General features: G+C 42.2%; 1 long non-coding RNA gene across 8 annotated transcripts in view; it reads left to right on the top strand.

Moving 5' to 3' along the window:
• LOC123334482 overlaps positions 1-19508 on the top strand; it is a 384998-nt gene that overhangs the window by 20077 nt on the left and 345413 nt on the right. For 7 of the 8 annotated variants that reach the window (XR_006552420.1, XR_006552423.1, XR_006552424.1 and 4 more), the window contains exons 2-3: positions 1918-1955; positions 11127-11202. This is a non-coding gene — a long non-coding RNA (uncharacterized LOC123334482). The remainder of the gene's footprint in view (positions 1-1917; positions 1956-11126; positions 11203-19508) is intronic. The other variant, XR_006552422.1, reaches the window with a different exon arrangement.

The raw sequence follows: 19508 nt of genomic DNA on the forward strand, positions 1-19508 counted from the left end.
TCTGAAATTTGAATTTCCAACTATCTCTGGCCCCAGGGAATTCTCCCTGACTATTGGCCCTAGCTTGGATGCTGTATTCATATTCTAGGGATGTCATAACAAAGTACCACAATCTTGGTGGCTTAAACAACAGACATTTACTGTCTCACAATCCTGGAGGTCAGACATCAGAAATCAAGATGTTGGGGGAGTTGGTTCCTTCTGCGGGCTTCAAGGGAAGGACCTGTTCTGGCACTCTCTCCTTGGCTTGTACATGGCTACCTTTACGTCCACTGGGTTTTCTCCCTGTATGTGTGTCTGTCTCCAGTTATTATCATTTTTAAAATAAAGATATTAATGTAGGGCCACTCTAATAATCTCATTTTAGCTTCTTTATCTATTTACCTCATCTCCAAATAAGGTCACATTCTGATGCACTGGGGCTGAGACTTCGTATGAAATTTTAGGGGACAAGACTCAATCCATACAGATGTATAAGGGAAAACTGGACCTATAGGATAAAGAAATTGGTGGAGTTTGTGAATTCTAGAAATTGGCCAGGTCAGTCACTATTTTACAAAATTCCTACTGTTGTACTTACTATTGCTGTGTAACTTTTCAGCTGAAAATAAACATTTTATTATGCTCACGGATCCCGTGGGTCAGAAATTTAGATAAGGCCTAGCTCAATAGCTTTGCTCTGCTCAGACGTCAGGCCCTCAGGTGAGAAGACTGGGTGGCTAGAGGCGGCTCAAGCGCTGGGGGCTGAAGTAATTTGCCTGGTGGTTGGTGTTTGTTAATTGTGAGGTCAATGGGGGTGTCAACTGGAACATTTCCATTTGGCCTGTTGGTACCTTCCTCAAAGTACGACAGTCTCAGGGTAATGCCCTTTGTGTAGCATTAGGGCTCCCAAAGTCAGTGTCTTGGCAGACAAAACTGGGGCTGTGCTGCTTTTCTGACCAAGCCTTGGGAGTAGTGCAGTGTCGCTTCTGCCACAATTCTATTGGTTAAAAATGGATCACATGCCCACTCAGAGTTTGAGGAGGGGATATAGGCACTCTATCTTCCTTGGCATGAGAATTTCTGAACATAAAAGAAAAAAAGAACACACATATCTATTTAGAGAGAATTTAAATTATAGGGTATATTATAAAAGAATATATAACCCCCTAAGAGAAAATCAACCTTCTTGTCTTGGTCTGTGAGATTTACTCTGACTTGCTAATTCCACTTCATCTACTGGTCATGTGTAGAATATTAGACATAGAATAATTTTAAAATTAATCCCACATCCACTGGGCTTCCAGGAATCACTTCCTCTCACCCCCTCAAAAACAACAACAACAACAACAACAACAACAAAAACAAAACAACACCCAAGATGTTTTAACAGAAAAGTATAAAAGAATATTAAGTATAGCCCAGCTTTGCTCTTATTCTGTTTTTATGACTTGTCCAAGCAATTGAACTAGCCAATATATTTATTTCATAAAAAGTCCTAACCCTGACCAGGCCAGGGATCTTAGCTGGCTTAGATATAGTCACCAGGTGGCCTTTGCTTTCTAGGTAATTCCAGCTCTCTGTTGACTCCGTAGCTCTTGTTTTACATCTGCTTCAAAACATAAACATAAGTCAGGGATGCATTTTTATTGAACAAATTGGACTCTGTAGTGTGTGAATTATTTTCTATTCTCACTTTTCAAATTTGGACTTACTCTTTCCTACCTAGGATGAAATATTTGGCAGGTCGAATAACTTTCTGGTTCCTTCAATCACAAGAAAGCCCCACTTTAACAACAAAAAATTTTTTTTGCCAAGTATAGTATCAAAATTTAGAATTCTTATCTAATGTAGGGTTCTCCTGTCCCCCTGCTTAAGAACGGGAGAAGCATGCCCTACCTCTTCATGATTTTGTAATTCTACTTCTCCCACTTCTAGGTATGGTTTCCAACCCATCTGGAGAAGAAAGGTAAGAGGTAAGAAAAGTTTTATTTGACGGATATGGTTGTATCTGGCAACAAAGTGGAAGCTGCGGTGACTTTTCTGAGCTAGCCTCAGAAGTCCTGCAATGTCATTTCTGCCACATTCTGTTGGTTGAAAGAGAGTCACAGGATACCCAGAGTTAAGGGTGGGGGACATAGATAAGGAACGTGTCAAAGATGACAGTCAGATAGTTGTTGTCTCTTATTCTTTGGGGGTGTTCTTTTTTCCTGGGAGAGCCTCCTGCTAGAGGACCTATGACTGCAGTTCTCTTTTAAACAAGTAATGTTCCCATATCTGGCTGCTTTTGAGTCTCATCCAGAAGCTGCTTGCAGGAGGTCTCCCTACAGTGGGCCTTTGGCTTTCCCAGGCTCATCTCTTACACCCCGGGCTGCCTTTCTGGCCCCGGAGCCACATCTGGATCCTAGGAAACGGACTCCTTTGTCATTGGTAGTGTAAATATTGACTAATGCAGCTCTCTCTGCTGTTTACAGTCAGACTAATAATAGCCATGGCTTTGCATCTTTGGACTTCCTGCAGCAGAAGCAGACTCCAGTCTTTGGTCTCCCAGTCTTCAGAGGCTGTAGGCAAGGTTTTTGAAAGGTTCACAGAAGCTCCTCTCACCAGGATTAAGGTGAAAGAAAGTACTTTTTCCTCTCGTCCCCCATCTCATCTCCTCCATAGCACCCAGACCAGTTTCCATAAAGCACTCTCTCTCTAGGCTTTTTCCATTTTGATATTTATAGAAATAGAGGTGGGAAATGAAACAATGTTAGTAGAATCAGTCCCACAACCCTTAGGGTGTATTACTTTGGTGGTCTAGCTCCGCAATTTAGACATTGTGCTTAGACTTCAGGGCCACTGGTAAAATTCCAAGACAAAAGAGTCCTATTTTAATATCTTGGTGCCCTTCAGCCAAGATTAATAAAGCAGAAATGCCATTTTTCCTGTAGTAGTGTTTAATAAATCCAAGAAGTGATTAGTCAGGCTTGCCCAAGTTTAGAGAGAGGATTTTTCAGGAGTATTTCAAAGCCAGTGGAGGTTGCATGGCATTTGGGGAGAGGTTTGTGAGAAGAAACTTATGAAGGCAGAGGTGGGAGAGGTTTCAAGAGGCCAGTGTTCTCTTTGTTATCCAACTCCTTGTTTGTTTCCTATAATCTACTCTTTATACTGCAGTGAAGGGGTTATTCTAAACTGAAAACCTATTTGTGTAACTCCTCTTTCATGTTTTTTACATCTCCTTTAAAAGATAAAGACCAAATTCTTCAGTTTAACATAGAATATTCTTCAGGATCTATCCGTTGGCAATCTTTGAAGCCCTACATTTCACCAAAACACTGGAGAAGAAAAGAAACGTTAAGTGTGAGATAGGATGAGTGAAATGATCAGAATTAGCCTTCTCCTTCCCTAATCACTCAGGCCGAGTTCAGCAGGTGCCAAGAAGGAAAGGAACCAATACAGAACTGGATTGAGATTGGAGTTTTAAATGTTGGATTAGATAAGGTTAGACATTAACAGCTAGATGTGACTACCAGCCTATGAAACCTGCTTAAGATGTTGAAATATAAGAAAGAGAGATTTTATAGAGAGTTGTTAAAAGGAGAAAAGCAAACATTGTTTCATTTTTGTACTCCACTAATTTTAGATTGTTTGATAAGTAATTTTTAAAATGTAGGCATCATTTAGCAGGGACAGGACTTAGGGGAGTGATGAGTGGGAGTACAGAAGATGGCAGGTTGGAGCACAGGCTTATTTGTAAAATTTTGCTGGGAATTTGAGATTTGAAATCACACTGGAAATTATCTAGCAGTAAGGTTTTTTGAATAGACATTCCAGATTAAAGAAAAAATTGAATTCAGAAGAGTTATATGAGGTACTCTTGCCTGGAAAATCCCATGGACGGAGGTCCATGGGGTCGCGAAGAGTCAAGCACGACTGAGGGACTTTACTTTCACTTTTCACTTTCATGCATTGGAGAAAGAAATGGCAACCTACTCCAGTGTTCTTGCCTGGAGAATCCCAGGGACAGAGGAGCCTAGTGGGCTGCCATCTATGGGGTCGCACAGAGTCGGACATGACTGAAGCGACTTAGCAGCAGCAGCAGCAGCAGCATATGAGGTCCAGTCCGTGTTACAGGATTTTTCTGATTGCTCACTAAGCTTCACCATGTTGAGCTTCCTCAGTTTCTTAATGTGGCAAATTCTTTGTTGTCCTGGGACTTCGCAAGAGTTCTGCTTAGAAGAAATGTCACCTGCCCCCCCTGCCCCCACCCCCACAATCTTCACCTAGCTAACCTCTGTGAATCCTTTAGGTTTTAAATAACATATTCTATTTTTAGAGAGGTCTTTTCTGACCCTCTCAGCATAAATTGGGTGCCCCTTTATTATAATTATGGGCTTCCCTTGTGGCTCATCTAGTAAAGAATCTGCCTGCTATGCGGGAGACCTGGGTTTGATCTCTAGTGTTGGAAGATCCCCTGGAGAAGGGAAAGGCCACCCATTCCAGTATTCTGGCCTGGAGAATTCCATGCACTGTCCATGGGGTTGCAAAGAGTTGGACATGACTGAACGACTTTCACTTTATTATAATTACATATGTTCCCTCTGCTTTTCTATCTTTTTTGGGGGGCTCATATTATTTGTAACTATATGTTTATTTTTGTGTTTATTTGTCTCATGTCTGATTCCACCACTAAATGATAAGCCCCGGGAGTGTGAGGCTATAATTGTTTCATTCATCACTAGATAAGCAACACTTAGCAGAATCCTTGAAACAGAAGATACTCAATGATTTTTCTTTTGAATCAGGAATAAATGTTTCCTTGATTATGCTAAAACTTTCACAGTATTTATGTGATCAGGCTATTAATAGTGAGAGAGAATGAATAATTTAGAAAAGGGACATTTGTGAACTGCAATTTAGGTGGTTGGAGAAGACTCTTGAGAGTTCCTTGGGCTGCAAGGAGATCAAACCTGTCAATCCTAAAGAAAATCAGTCCTGAATATTCATTGGAAGAGCTAATGCTGAAGCTGAAGTTCCAATACTCTGGCCACCTGATGTGAAGAACTGATTCATTGGAAAAGACTCAGATGCTGGGAAAGATTTAGGGCAGAAGGCAAAGGGGGCAACAAAAGATGAGATGGTTGGATGGCATCAGTGATTCAATGGACATGACTTTGAGAAAACTTCGGGAGATAGTGGAGAACCTGGAAACCTGGTGTGCTGCAAGTTATGGGCTCTTGAAGAGTTGACACAACTTAGCAACTAAACAACAAAAACAAGCTCAAGCTAAAGCATAAAAAGGACAGACTTGAGGCAAGGGATTTAAAAATCCTCCAACTAGCCTCAATGAAGAGGAGCTGGATACTGATTGTGAAACAGACTTCATTTCTTACGCTCCTTGATTCTACATCTCTGAGAGGCCTTAAAAGGACACATGAAATGACCTGTTGTCAACAAGAATGTGATTGTGGGGATGGATCTTTCTATTGTGTTTCAAATAAATTATGTATGGTGGAAAACATGTAGAACTGAAATTAGGGGAAACAACTCTAGCCATTATAATGATTTTGAATAAAATAAATGTTAAGTAAGAAAGCTTTGTAAATAATTGTGTGATAACATGCTATGGAATAAGTGGCCTGTGAAGGGAAGTTCAGTTCAGTTGCTCAGTCATGTCCGATTCTTTGCAACCCCATGGACTGCAGCACACCAGGCTTCCCTGTCCATCACCAACTCCTGGAGCTGGCTCAAACTCATGTCCATCAAGTTGGTGATGCTATCCAACCATCTCATCTTTGGTCGTCCCCTTCTCCTGCCCTCAATCTTTCCCAGCATCAGGGTCTTTTCAAATGAGTCAGCTCTTCTCATCAGGTGGCCGAAGTATTGGAGTTTCAGCTTCAGCATCAGTCCTTCCAATGAATATTCAGGACTGATTTCCTTAAGAATGGACTGGTTGGATATCCTTGCAGTCCAAGGGACTCCCAAGAATCTTCTGAGACACCACAGTTCAAAAGCATCAATTCTTTGGCGCTCAGCTTTCTTCACAGTCCAACTCTCACATCCATACATGACTGCCAGAAAAACCATACCTTTGATTAGACAGACTTTGTTGGCAAAGTCATGTCTCTGCTTTTGAATATGCTATCTAGGTTGGTCACAACTTTCCTTCCAAGGAGTAAGTGTCTTTTAATTTCATGGCTGCAATCATCCTCTGCAGTAATTTTGGAGCCCCACAAAAATAATGTCTGACACTGTTTCCACTGTTTCCCCATCTATTTCCCATGAAGTGATGGGACTGGATGCCATGATCTTTGTTTTCTGAATGTTGAGTTTTTTTTTTTTTTAGTTCTACTAGTTTATTGCTACCAACCTGTGACCCTCCACCCTCATGCACACATGCTCAGTCATGTAACCCCATGGACTGCAGCCAGCCAGGCTCCTCTGTCCATGGACTTTTCCAGGCAAGAATACTGGAGTGGGTTGCCATTTCCTTCTCCATGAATGTTGAGTTTTAAGCCAACTTTTTCACTCTCCTCTTTCACTTTCATCAAGAGGCTCTTTAGTTCCTCTTCACTTTCTGCCATAAGGGTGGTGTCATCTGTGTATCTGAGGTTATTGATATTTCTTCTAGCAATTTTGATTCCAACTTGTGCTTCTTCCAGCCCAGCATTTTGCATAATGTATTCTGCATATAAGTTAGATAAGCAGGTTGATAACATACAGCCTTGACATACTCCTTTCCTGATTTGGAACCAGTCTGTTGTTCCATGTCCAGTTCTAACTGTTGCTTCTTGACCAGCATATAGGTTTCTCAGGAGGCAGGTAAGGTGGTCTGGTATTACCATCTCTTTAAGAATCTTCCACAGTTTATTGTGATCCACACAGTCAAAGGCTTTGGCATAGTCAATAAAGCAGAAATAGATGTTTTTCTGAAACTCTCTTGCTTTTTCAATGATCCAACAGATGCTGGCAATTTGATCTCTGGTTCCTCTGCCTTCTCTAATTCCAGCTTGAACATCTGGAAGTTCATGGTTCGCATACTGTTGAAGCCTAGTTTGGAGAATTTTGAGCATTTCTTTACTAGTGTGTGAGATAAGTACAATTGTATGGTAGTTTGAGCATTCTTTGGCATTGCCTTTCTTTGGGATTGGAATGAAAACTGACCTTTTCCAGTCCTGTGCCCACTGTTGAGTTTTCCAAATTTGCTTGCATATTGAGTGCAGCACTTTCATAGCATCATCTTTTAGGATTTGAAATAGCTCAACTGGAATTCCATCACTTCCACTAGCCTTGTTTGTAGTGATGCTTCCTAAGGCCCACTTGGCTCTAGGTGAGTGATCATACCATTGTGGTTATCTGGGTCAGGGAGCTCTTGTTTTGTATAGTTCTGTGTATTCTTGCCCCCTCTTCTTCATGTTTTCTGCTTCTGTTTGGTCTATACCATTTCTGTCCTTTATTGTGCCCATCTTTGCATGAAATGTTCCCTTGGTATCTCTAATTTTCTTGAAGAAATTGCTAGTCTTTCCCATTCTATTGTCTTCCTCTGTTTCTTTGCACTGATCACTGAGGAAGGCTTTCTTATCTCGCCTTGCTATTTTTTTGTGAAAGGAAAAAAAGGCCAAAATTTGAAATCAAAGTGTTAATTTCTTTCAATATAGAGTATTTCCTTATCAATGTCATTAAATCCTATAATGGAAATGTTAATAGAAATATTTACCATTCACACAATGATACCTTGAAATTTAGGATACATAGGGCTTCCTTTGTGGCTCAGCTGGTAAAGAATGCCCCTGCAATGTGGGAGACTTGAGTTCAATCCCTGCGTTGGGAAGATGCCCTGGAGAAGGGAAAGCCTACCCACTCCAGTATTCTGGCCTAGAGAATTCCATGGACTGTATAGTCTATGGGGTTGCAAAGAGTCGGACATGACTGTGTGACTTTCACTTTCACTAGAAAGTGCCACATGGGTTTATGGGAGGCAATTATTTTATACATTTTGGAGAAGTGGAGAGTAGGTATAAAGGAGTGTTAGAATGAATGTTGGTACATAAGGTTGCAAGGGAAAAGATTTGTTTATTTCTACCTACAAGTTGAGCCAGTTCCCAGATGTCAAATTACTGGCCAGGTTCCAGAGGAAACGGGTATTGGCCTTTATTTCTTGTTCACTGCCACTGAAAGTTGAACTTTCAAGTTGCTTTGGCAGAGGCGTGGGTGACGCCCTTCTGTCCCTAGTCTTTCTGTGTAACATGCAGATGTCCTCAGCCATCTATAACAGACGTGTCCTAAAGTGCCGGTTCCTGGAATAACAAGTCAAATGGCTAACACCCAACTCTGAGCTGTTATTCTATGCCACGTGCCATGAGCTAAGAACTTTTATATGGATTATTTTAGGTTGTCCTTATTAGATATTTCTGATGTTAGCTATTATTATCATCATCTCCATTTTATAGATACAGAACTGGAGGCTTAAGGAAGCTAACCGCCTTGCCCAAGGTTTTACAAGTAATAAGTAGCAGAGGCAAGATCCGAACCCAGGTAATTTGATTCTAAACCGTGCACTGTCTCGCCTAATGGCTCGTCATCAAGGAATTCACTCTTCCTGATGGGTGTAGTGCAAGCTTAATGGATAGAACAGTAGGTTAATGTTAAATGCTATGCAATCTACATTAGACTTAAGCAAGTGAGAGTGGAACTGCCAAAGGTCAGAAATGTTTGGTGGTATGTGCATAAACAATCTATGCTGCTTTTTATTCATGTGCAAAGTACCCTGTAAAAAACCTGGAGCCACTCCAACATCCCCAGATCTGCCGGTCAGACTTGTGTATTGGAACTGGAGGACTGGTGCTTCAATCATTACGTGGCCTTATTCCTCAAGCCTCAGAAAGAGCAGGAGCTGGTAGACACCTGTTATTCCTTCCTTCTCCACCTCTCTTGGGGAAAACCTTAGGGGTGAGATACATGCTTATTTGAGAAAAATGGAGAGTACAGGGAGCTATTTTCTCACCATCCTCTCTGTGGGACTTTTCCTTAGACTGAAATCCCCAGAGAATTACTCCTGTACTAAAGACTGTATTTCTTTAAGTTTTTTTTTTTTTTCTCTTTTGATTCATTAATGCAGTAAGTTCTGAGAAGTCTTTGCCTACATAAGGACTTCTCTGCCAACAGTCTTTAAGTTGAGTATAAATAATTGAGTTATTTGCTATGGAATTTGAGTACATCCCAATTTCACTTTAACTTATTATGACAGCAGGAAATCTAGAAACCCACTATTTCCATTCCAAAGAGTTTTTCTTTTTTGGTAGCTCTAAATATTTGAAAATGGTCATCAGTTCAGTTCAGTTCAGTTGCTCAGTCGTGTCCGACTCTTTGCGACCCCATACATCGCAGCACGCCAGGCCTCCCTGTCAATCACCAACTCCCGGAGTTCACTCAGACTCACATCCATCGAGTCAGTGATGCCATCCAGCCATCTCATCCTCTGTTGTCCCCTTCTCCTCCTGCCCCCAACCCCTCCCAGCATCAGAGTCTTTTCCAATGAGTCAACTCTTCGCATGTCCTCTTTCAGCTTTAGCATCATTCCTTCCAAAGAAATCCCAGGGCTGATCTCCTTCAGAATGGACTGGTTGGATTTCCTTGCAGTCCAAGGGACTCTCAAAAGTCTTCTCCAACACCACAGTTCAAAACCATCAATTCTATGACTATGAAAATGGTCATGCATTCATGCATGCATGCTAAGTCGCTTCAGTCGTGTCCGACTCTGTGCGACCCCATAGACAGCAGCCCACCAGGCTCCTCTGTCCCTGGGATTCTCCAGGCAAGAGTACTGGAGTGGGTTGCCATTTCCTTCTCCAATGCATGAAAGTGAAAAGTGAAAGTGAAGTCGCTTCAGTCATGTCCAACTCTTAGCGACCCCATGGACTGCAGCCTACCAGGCTCCTCCATCCATGGGATTTTCCAGGCAAAAGTACTGGAGTGTGCCATTGCCTTCTCCCCAAAATGGTCATAGTGAGGGTTAATTATATAAATGAGTATTTCCCCCATAACCTTTATGAGGTGTGAACATTGAAAGAAAATTAGAGTTAAAGCAAATCATATCATCTCAATTTCAATGAAGGGCTTTTTTTTGACACTACAGAAAGTTTTTGATAAATTATTATTATACTATGTAAAATATTAAGAACAAATTAAAAACTAAGACATTCTCTGGCAAATACTCATACCCAAAGTCTAGCAAAAATTCATGAGAGAGCAATTCGATTAAAGCAATCTCCACATCAAGGATGCTGTTTAAAGGCTATCAGTCCCCTAGGAGAGTAGCCCCATACTCTTGACCCTTGACCCATACACTTGACCCTGACCCCTGTTGGGATCCCTGGCTCCAGACACCCAACACAGCTTCACCTTATTTTACTGTTGCTCAGAATGCCCTAGAATGGCTCTCCTTGCTTCCCCAAGAATCTGTTACCAGCCACAGTTCCCCAACCCACTCCCACCCCTCATTCTCAGGATCTCTGATTCTTGGATGTTGGATTTTATTTATTTATTTTGGCCACACCATGGGGTTTGCAGGATCTTAGTTGCCTGACCAGGGATTGAACCCCAGCTCTTGGCAGTGAAAGCATGGAGTCTTAACCCCTGGACCACCAGGGAATTTCCTGGATTCTATTTGAAGCTGCTGTTGTACCGTGTAAGCCTTTACTTAAAACTGTGCATGCCTGTGTGATAAATCACTTTAGTCGTGTCCGAGTCTGTGTGACCCTAGACTGTAGCCTGCTAGGCTCCTCTGTCCATGGGATTCTCCAGGCAAGCATACTGGAATGGGTTGTCATACCCTTTTCAAGGTATCTTTCCAAGCCAGGGATCGAACCCGTGTCTCTTACATCTCCTGCATTGGCAGGCAGGTTCTTTACCACTAGCACCACCTGGGAATCCCAGTTAAAACTGTTGACTCTAAAATATCAAAGTCATATACTTTCTTTTTCAGAATTAGATCCTGAGAAAAATAACAGCAGCTCCCTTCTGCTTTCATCTTTTCTTCTTGACAAAATAGAAACCTAGAACTCTCGAAATGAAAATACTCTTTCTCATAAATCGGTTCTACTTCCTGTTGCTGCTGAACTCCATCAATGTCTTGTGTGTACACTTAATTCTGCTTCCTTTTGCAGAGAATTCCAGAGTAACAACTTTCACAGATAAATCAACTCACTGCAGTTGCATCCTATCCATGGACTAGTGACCCAGGTAAGAAATTTTGTTTTCCTTCATTTCCCCTGATTGGAAGTCATTTAAAACATACTTTTGCAATGTTTGACTATAATTTTAAGCTAATGCATGAAGCTTTAAAGAAATTTCACTTTTACTATAGACAGTTTGGGCTTTGTTCATCCTCACCCTCATTGTCTCCCTCTAGTTTTATTTTCTAAATTTCATTTCTTAGAATAACTTAAAGGAGCCAGGGTGAAATTATCCACTGGGCATAGTAGGTACAGTCAATGGGCTTGTGATACTGTTGCTGCTGCTAAGTCGCTTCAGACGTGTCCAACTCTGTGCGACCCCATAGACGGTAGCCCACCAGGCTCCGCCATCCCTGGGATTCTCCAGGCAAGAACACTGTAGCAGGTTGCCATTTCCTTCTCCAATGCATGAAAGTGAAAGTGCAGTTGCTCAGTTGTTTCGGACTCTTAGCGACCCCATGGACTGTAGCCTACCATGCTCCTCTGCCCATGGGATTTTCCAGGCAAGAGTACTGGAGTGGGTTGCCATTGTCTTCTCCGTGTGATACTGTTGCTGCTGCTGCTAAGTCGCTTCAGTCGTGTCCGACTCTGTGCGACCCCATAGACGGCAGCCCACCAGGCTCCCCCGACCCTGGGATTCTCCAGGCAAGAACACTGGAATGGGTTGCCATTTCCTTCTCCAATGCATAAAGGTGAAAAGTGAAAGTGAAGTCGCTCAGTCGTGTCCGACTCTTAGTGACCCCATGAACTGCAGCCCACCAGGCTCCTCCGTCCATGGGATTTTCCAGGCAAGAGTACTGGAGTGGGGTGCCGTTGCCTTCTCCAGTGTGATACTGTTAGGAGCCCATAAAAATATTTTAACACTATTTTAAGTTCAGTAAAAAAAAGTAGTATTTAATGATTAATCTAGCCTGGAATATATGTGTCTTTATACCAAAGCAGGCATAAAATATTTTATAATACATATATGTTTTCTGGAGGAAAGGGCCCATGAAGGCAAGAGTACCTAAAGTCCACAAAAGTCATAACACACGGAAGTTAGCTAGCAGCTTTATTGCAAAGAAACATCTCTTAACTGACAACCATATTTGACATTCTTTGGAGTTTTTATGTCTGTGAATTTGATGAGCTGATCCATTTCTGGCTAAGTTATGTAATTTACTGGTCATAACATTAGCATAGAGTATAAAATTTTGAGTAAAGACAATAAATAAGACTGTGGATATTGATCTGGTATTTTAATTGGGCTTTAGTCTTTCCTTAACACAACATTGTCTTGTTCTTTTATTTTTTTTAAAGTAGTGAAAGTGTTAGTCGCTCATGTCTGACTCTCTGTGACCCCATGACTGTTCTCCAGGCATGAATTTTGGAGTGGGTAGTCATTCCCTTTTCCAGGGGATCTTCCCTATGCAGGGATCGAACCTGGGTCTCTTGCATTCTCAGGCAGATTCTTTACCATCTGAGCCACCAGGGAAATTTACTATCTTTGAAAATACCTTTAAAAAAAAAAAAAAAACAACTCCAAAAAACAAAAACCGAAACCGTGGTGCCATCTAATGGTAGTTTAAGGAACAGTCCTATATGCTTGGGCTTCCCTGGTAGCTCAGTTGGTAAAGAATCCGCCTGCAATGCAGGAGACCCTTGTTGGATTCCTGGGTCAGGAAGATTCCCCTGGAGAAGGGCTAGGCCACCCATTCCAGTGTTCTTGGATTTCCCTTGTGGCTCAGCAGGTGAAGAATCCACCTGCAATGCTGGAGACCTGGTTTCAATCCCTGGGTTGGAAAGATCCCCTGGAGAAGGGAAAAGCTTACCTGTTCCAATATTCTGGCCTGAAGAATTCCATAGACTGTATATGGGGAACGATGAGTTGAATTCTATGGCTCAGGTAATTTACAAAATGAAGAGAGACAGCTCACACTACCCTTTTCTCCTCTTGACGATTCCATGTCTTTTTACTCTGTCTTTTAAAAGTCAGGTTCCTATTGAACCATAAATCTGAAAATCCTGATTTTTTCCCCCCTTAGATTACTCTTTACAGCAGCTAATTGCAATGGATGGCTTTTGAACTCCAGGTGAAAATAATCAGATTATGGATGCTGTTAAGTTGCACAGTACTTTGTAGAGTTCAGGAAGTCTACTTCTACCTGATCTCTCATAGGGAGAGATTTTCTGTCTCATTTTGTCTTTATTTCTAGAAACTGCCTTCCCCATATCTTCTGCTTTTAAAGGTTCAGCTCATTTACCTAACTCCCATCTTTGTAATTTATCCCTTTCTCTATAGGAAATTTCTGACTGACCTATTTCTGACTTTACAGTTCTTCTTGACTATATTTTTATCCCTTGGCAGGATATTTCCTGACATTAAGTCCCAGACGCTGTGTCTTTTTAAGGACCTACAGTTTCAGGGTAGACTAGTTCTTGGTCTACCAATATTTCCTATACTGTATGCTTATTGGAATGTCTGGGGAACTTTGTTACAAGTCCAGATGCCCAGGTCTTTCCCTAAGGGATTTGATTCAGTCAGTTTGCTGGAGGCCCTGGGAATCTTCATTTTGATAAATGACTTAGGAGATGGTGGTGCGGCTATTGTATTTGGGAACCACAAAACCTACAGAATATACTACTTCTCTGAGGACCCAAGGCTCTGTGTCAGGCAGCTCAAGTCCACCCTTACAGTCTTGTATTTTGCTGTGTGTTAGTTGCTCAGTCGTGTTCAACTCTTTGCGACCCAGACTGTAGCCTGCCTGACTCCTCTGTCCATGGAATTCTCCAGGCAAGAAAACTGGAGTGGGTTGCCATTTTCTTCTCCAGAGGATCTTCCTGACCCAGGAATCGAACCAGGGTCTCGTCCACTGCAGGCAGATTCTTTACCATCTGAGTCACATATTTTGCCATATCTACTTGTCATTCTTCTGTATGCACTTTCCTTCTTCCTCCTCCCTTTTTTTTCTCCTTCTTAGCTGTAAACTTTCTTCTCATCTTCTAAATCCCAGATCAAATATTTGGGGGTCTTTCTTACCCTCTTCTTCCCTTTCCTTTTCCACTGAGCGAAATTAGTCGCTCTGTCCTCTGTACCTCACTCAGTCATGTCTGACTCTTTGAGACCCCATGGACTACACAGTCCATGGAATTCTCCAGGCCAGAATACTAGAGTGGGTAGCCTTTGCCTTCTCCAGGGGATCTTCCCAACCCAGGGACTGAACCCAGGTCTCCTGTATTGCGGGCAGATTCTTTACCAGCTGAGCCACAAGGGAAGCCCAAGAATACTGGAGTGCATAGCCTAGCCCTTCTCCAGGGGAATCTTCCTGACCCAGTAATCAAACAGGGGTCTCCTACATTGCAGGTGGATTCCTTACCAACTGAACTATCAGGGAAGCCCTCTCATCTGTACCACCATTCCCCTGTTAGAGCCCACACCGCACTGCCAAATTCGTAACCTGAATCCAAATATTTATAGCATAGGAAGAAGATAGCAAGGAATTTTAAAAACAGGGTCCATGAAGCTCCTGCCTCAGAATCATCTAGAGTGTGTGATCAATGAAAGATTCCCATCCCAGATTTATTGACTCAGAATCTCTGGGGGTACAGTCTGCAACTGGTAAACCAAATAGTGCAGCTGAATATCTTCTATCCATTAAAGTGTAAGAACCACTGCTCTATCAACTACGGAAATCAAGACATCAGCTAAAATGCAATCCCTCCATGAACTGCATTAATTGACAAGACATGTGTCAGAAGGTCGAGGGTACTCAGAGCTTTATTGGCAAGGCCAAGGGTTTGGCTTCAGTGATCAGTGTAGCACTTTTTCCCTATATTGATTTGTGTTCAATTAGGCCTCCTGATTTAAAAAAGTGAGATAAAAGAAGATATCCTTATGGGAAGCATCTTATTGATTTATTAAACTATAGGTCTTCTCCAAAAATGTTAAAATTCCATGGGCTTAGGCTATGTCTGGATCCCAAGTTTAAGAAAATGATTCATATATGACTTATTGTTGTCTTTATTTTCCTCTTGTGCATTTCTTGAGGGCAGGGACTACTTCTTATTTCTCCTTAGACTTTTAACTTAAAGTGTCCAGTTGTTTTATAAAAGAACATTCTCATTTTTCACCTTGGGAAGCTTTAGCAGGTAAATGGGATTAAATATGCTCAATAAAACCTCCTAAAATTCAAGCATAATTGCTTTGGATGGTTGTAAACATAGCCTTTAGAAAGCTTAGTCTAGAAACTGTGAATAATAAAAATTTATAAACACATGCCTATGTGCCTTTAGAAAGTTATGTAACCTAGATCTAGCATCATATAGTCTGTTAAAATTTGTATTAAACTACTAATACTTATTCTATCGATTCTATGTAATAATGACTAGGCATTCTATGGAACACATTTTTTCCAACACTACCAAGTCATCAACTTACTTCTGACACTACATAAGATAGCATCCAGTCCCACAGGTTAAGGCCTCAATCACCCACGACTGTCCACTGCCTCCACTTCAGATGCAACTCACAATTCTAAATTGTCACCTTACTTCTGACCAACCAGCTATAGGTCTGAAATTCCCATGACACCCTTCTTGAATTCGATTAATAGGCTAGACTGACTCATAGAACTCAGAGAAACATTTTATTATCTATTACCAGTTTATTATAACAGGACATACCTCAGGGACAGCCAGATAGAAGGGATGTATAGGGTGAGGTATGTGGGAAGGGGCGTGGAACTTCCATGCTCTGTGAGTGTGACATTCTCCCCTGAATCTCTGCATCCTCACCAAGCCAGAAGCTCTCTGAAGCCAGTCCTTTTGTGTTTTTATGGAGTCTTCATTAAACAGGCATTATTGATTAAATCATTGGCCATTGGCTGTTGATTCAACCACAAGCCCGCCCCGCCCCCCCTCCCCCTGCCGCTAAGGTCAGGGGGGTGGGACTATAGTTTCAGCTCTTTGATCACATGGTTATCTCCCCTGGCAACCAGCCCCCATCCTAGGTGTTTTCCAGAAGTCATCTCATTAACATGAGCCTAGGTGTGGTCTTGCCTGGAAAATCCCATGGACGGAGGAGCCTGGTGGGCTGCAGTCCATGGGGTCGCTAAGAGTCAGACATGACTGAGTGACTTCACTTTCACTTTTCACTTTCATGCATTGGAGAAGGAAATGGCAACCCACTCCAGTGTTCTTGCCTGGAGAATCTCAGGGACGGGGGAGGCTGGTGGGCTGCTGTCTATGGGGTCGCACAGAGTCGGACACGACTGAAGCGACTTAGCAGTAGCAGTAGCAGTAGCAGGTGTGGTTAACATGAGCCAAAAGACGCTTACTCCTTGGAAGGAAAGTTATGACCAACCTAGATAGCATATTCAAAAGCAGAGACATTCCTTTGCCAACAAAGGTCCATCTAGTCAAGGCTATGGTTTTTCCAGTGGTCATGTATGGATGTGAGGGTTGGACTGTGAAGAAAGCTGAGTGCAGAAGAATTGATGCTTTTGAACTGTGGTGTTGGAGAAAACTCTTGAGAGTCCCTTGGACTGCAAGGAGATCCAACCAGTCCATTCTGAAGGAGATCAGCCCTGGGATTTCTTTGGAAGGAGTGACACTGAAGCTGAAACTCCAGTACTTTGGCCACCTCATGCGAAGAGTTGACTCATTGGAAAAGACTCTGATGCTGGGAGGGATTGGGGGCAGGAGGAGAAGGAGATGACAGAGGATGAGATGGCTGGATGGCATCACTGACTCAATGGACGTGAATCTGAGTGAACTCAGGGAGTTGGTGATGGACATGGAGGCCTGGCGTGCTGCGATTCATGGGGTCTCAAAGAGTCGGACACGACTGAGTGACTGAATTGAACTGAACTGAGGGCTTCCCTTGTGGCTCAGCTGGTAAAGAATCTGCCTGCAATGCGGGAGACCTGGGTTGGATCCCTGGATTGGTAAGATCCCCTGGAGAAGAGAAAGGCTACCCACTCCAGTATTCTGGCTTGGAGAATTCCATAAACTATACAGTCCATGGGGTTGCAAAGAGTCGGACATGACTGAGCAACTTTCACTCACTCCACTCAGGTGTAGTTAAAAAGGGTTTATGGTAAATATCAAGGCACTTTTATGACTTTTATCATTTAGGAAATTCCAAGGGTTTTAGGAATTCTGGACCAGAAACAGAGACAGAGATCAACTACATATTTCTTATTATAAATCACTGTATTATACATCCCATATGCCCACTTGCATTCATGCAGGAATGTGAAGGTAGTCCAAAGATGTAAAGTAGCAGGAAGAGAAGTCTGTGATCACCTTCCAGAAAGTATTAATATGACCCTGATGAAAATGGAGGGTAATGCAGGATTTTGACCTCATCAGAAGTAAAGTTGAATAAATGCTAATTATCAATCACAGCTCTCAAGAATGCCTAGTGCTGGCTGAGAGCAGTATGGGTCTCTCTCATACTGCTGCTAATAGAAGTATGACTTTATTTAACCATTCCAGAGGGAATTTTGCATATATATATATATATATATGTAAGAGTATATATATATATATGAAGTCCCTTTCAGACAAAAATTCCACATCTAGGAATTTATCCTAAGACTGTGTAGAGGCATCTTTTGTGGTATCTGCCAAGCCCATGGCCTCCTTTTCTGGACCTGAGGGAACACCCCATGTCATAGTGCTTGAGGAGAGAAAGTCAATAGTTACAAGGATGAGAAGGATTAAGCGAAGAGGACTTCCAGCCTAAGACACATTCTCTCTGTTCCAAAGAGCAGTGATAGATAATCTGTTTGAGGAGATATCTGTAAGGACTTTGCCAGCTCAAAAACAAGGTAAACACCTCCGTGGACCACAAATGTAAAACCATAGTAGTGAACAGAGATGCAGTCAAGAGCCTGGCAGATATCAGATGCTGATGTGGCCACAAGGGCAGCAGCAGGTGATTGAGGATATGGAGAAGACACAGACTCCTGCTACTGGCTCATCACTCGTATTGAAGAAGGCTCCTTTGCAGAGATAATGTAGCAGTCATTCCACAGGCACAGAGCCCTCAAGTGAGAGAGACAGATGGGCTGTAAGTATAAGTAGCCATTTCTGGAGTTGATAAGCAATGAATGAGTAAGACTGAATGCGGCCCTGAAGTGAGAAACAGACCTCCTATTGCAAACACATTGGAATAAGAATACATGTGAAAAACAGAGACATAAGTATAGGACACTGGACAGGTAAAGAAAGTGGGCTAGTCACATTAGTTATATGACATCTAGAACTTTCTTACAAAGAATTGAAGATTGCTATTAGAACCTACTGTGTATCTTTAATACATTATTTAATATGAACATCAATTCTAAACTCTCTCTCTCTCTCATACACACATACAGAGGTTCGGAAAATGGGTAACCTGTGAAGGAAGCAATGAGATGGTGATTGCTGGTAATTTTATAGCCCCTCCTTTACCAGTTCCTCATGAGACTGAATGCATGAAGTTGCGGGTTTTGTGGAGTAGTAGTGCTTAGTTCAGTTCAGTCACTCAGTCGTGTCCGACTCTTTGCGACCCCATGAATTGCAGCACGCCAGGCCTCCCTGTCCATCACCAACTCCTGGAGTTTACCCGAACTCATGTCCATTGAGTTGGTGATGCCATCCAACCATCTCATCTTTGGTCATCCCCTTCTCCTCCTGCCCTCAATCTTTCCCAGCATCAGGGTCTTTTCAAATGAGTCAGCTCTTCTCATCAGGTGGCTGAAGTATTGGAGTTTCAGCTTCAACATCAGTTCTTCCAAGGAACACCCAGAACTGATCTCTTTTAGGACAGACTGATTGGATCTCCTTGCAGTCCAAGGGACTCTCGAGAATCTTCTTCAACACCACAGTTCAAAAGCATCAATTCTTTGGTGTTCAGCTTTCTTTACAGTCCAACTCTCACACCCATACATGACTACTGGAAAAACCATAGCCTTGACTACACGGACCTCTGTTGGCAAAGTCATGTCTCTGCTTTTTTATATGTTATCTAGGTTGGTCATAACTTTCCTTCCAAAGAGTAAGTGTCTTTTAATTTCATGGCTGCAGTCATCATCTGCAGTGATTTTGGAGCCCCCCAAAATAAAGTCAGCCACTGTTTCCCCATCTATTTGCCATGAAGTGATGGGACTGGATGCCATGATCTTAGTTTTCTAAATGTTGAGCTTTAAGCCAACTTTTTCACCCTCCTCTTTGACTTTCATCAAGAGGCTCTTTAATTCTTCTTCACTTTCTGCCATAAGGGTGGTGTCATCTGCATATCTGAGATTATAGATATTTCTCCCAGCAATCTTGATTCCAGCTTGTGCT

The sequence above is a fragment of the Bubalus bubalis genome, chromosome 7 (assembly GCF_019923935.1).
Source record: "Bubalus bubalis isolate 160015118507 breed Murrah chromosome 7, NDDB_SH_1, whole genome shotgun sequence".
Taxonomy (NCBI): domain Eukaryota; kingdom Metazoa; phylum Chordata; class Mammalia; order Artiodactyla; family Bovidae; genus Bubalus; species Bubalus bubalis.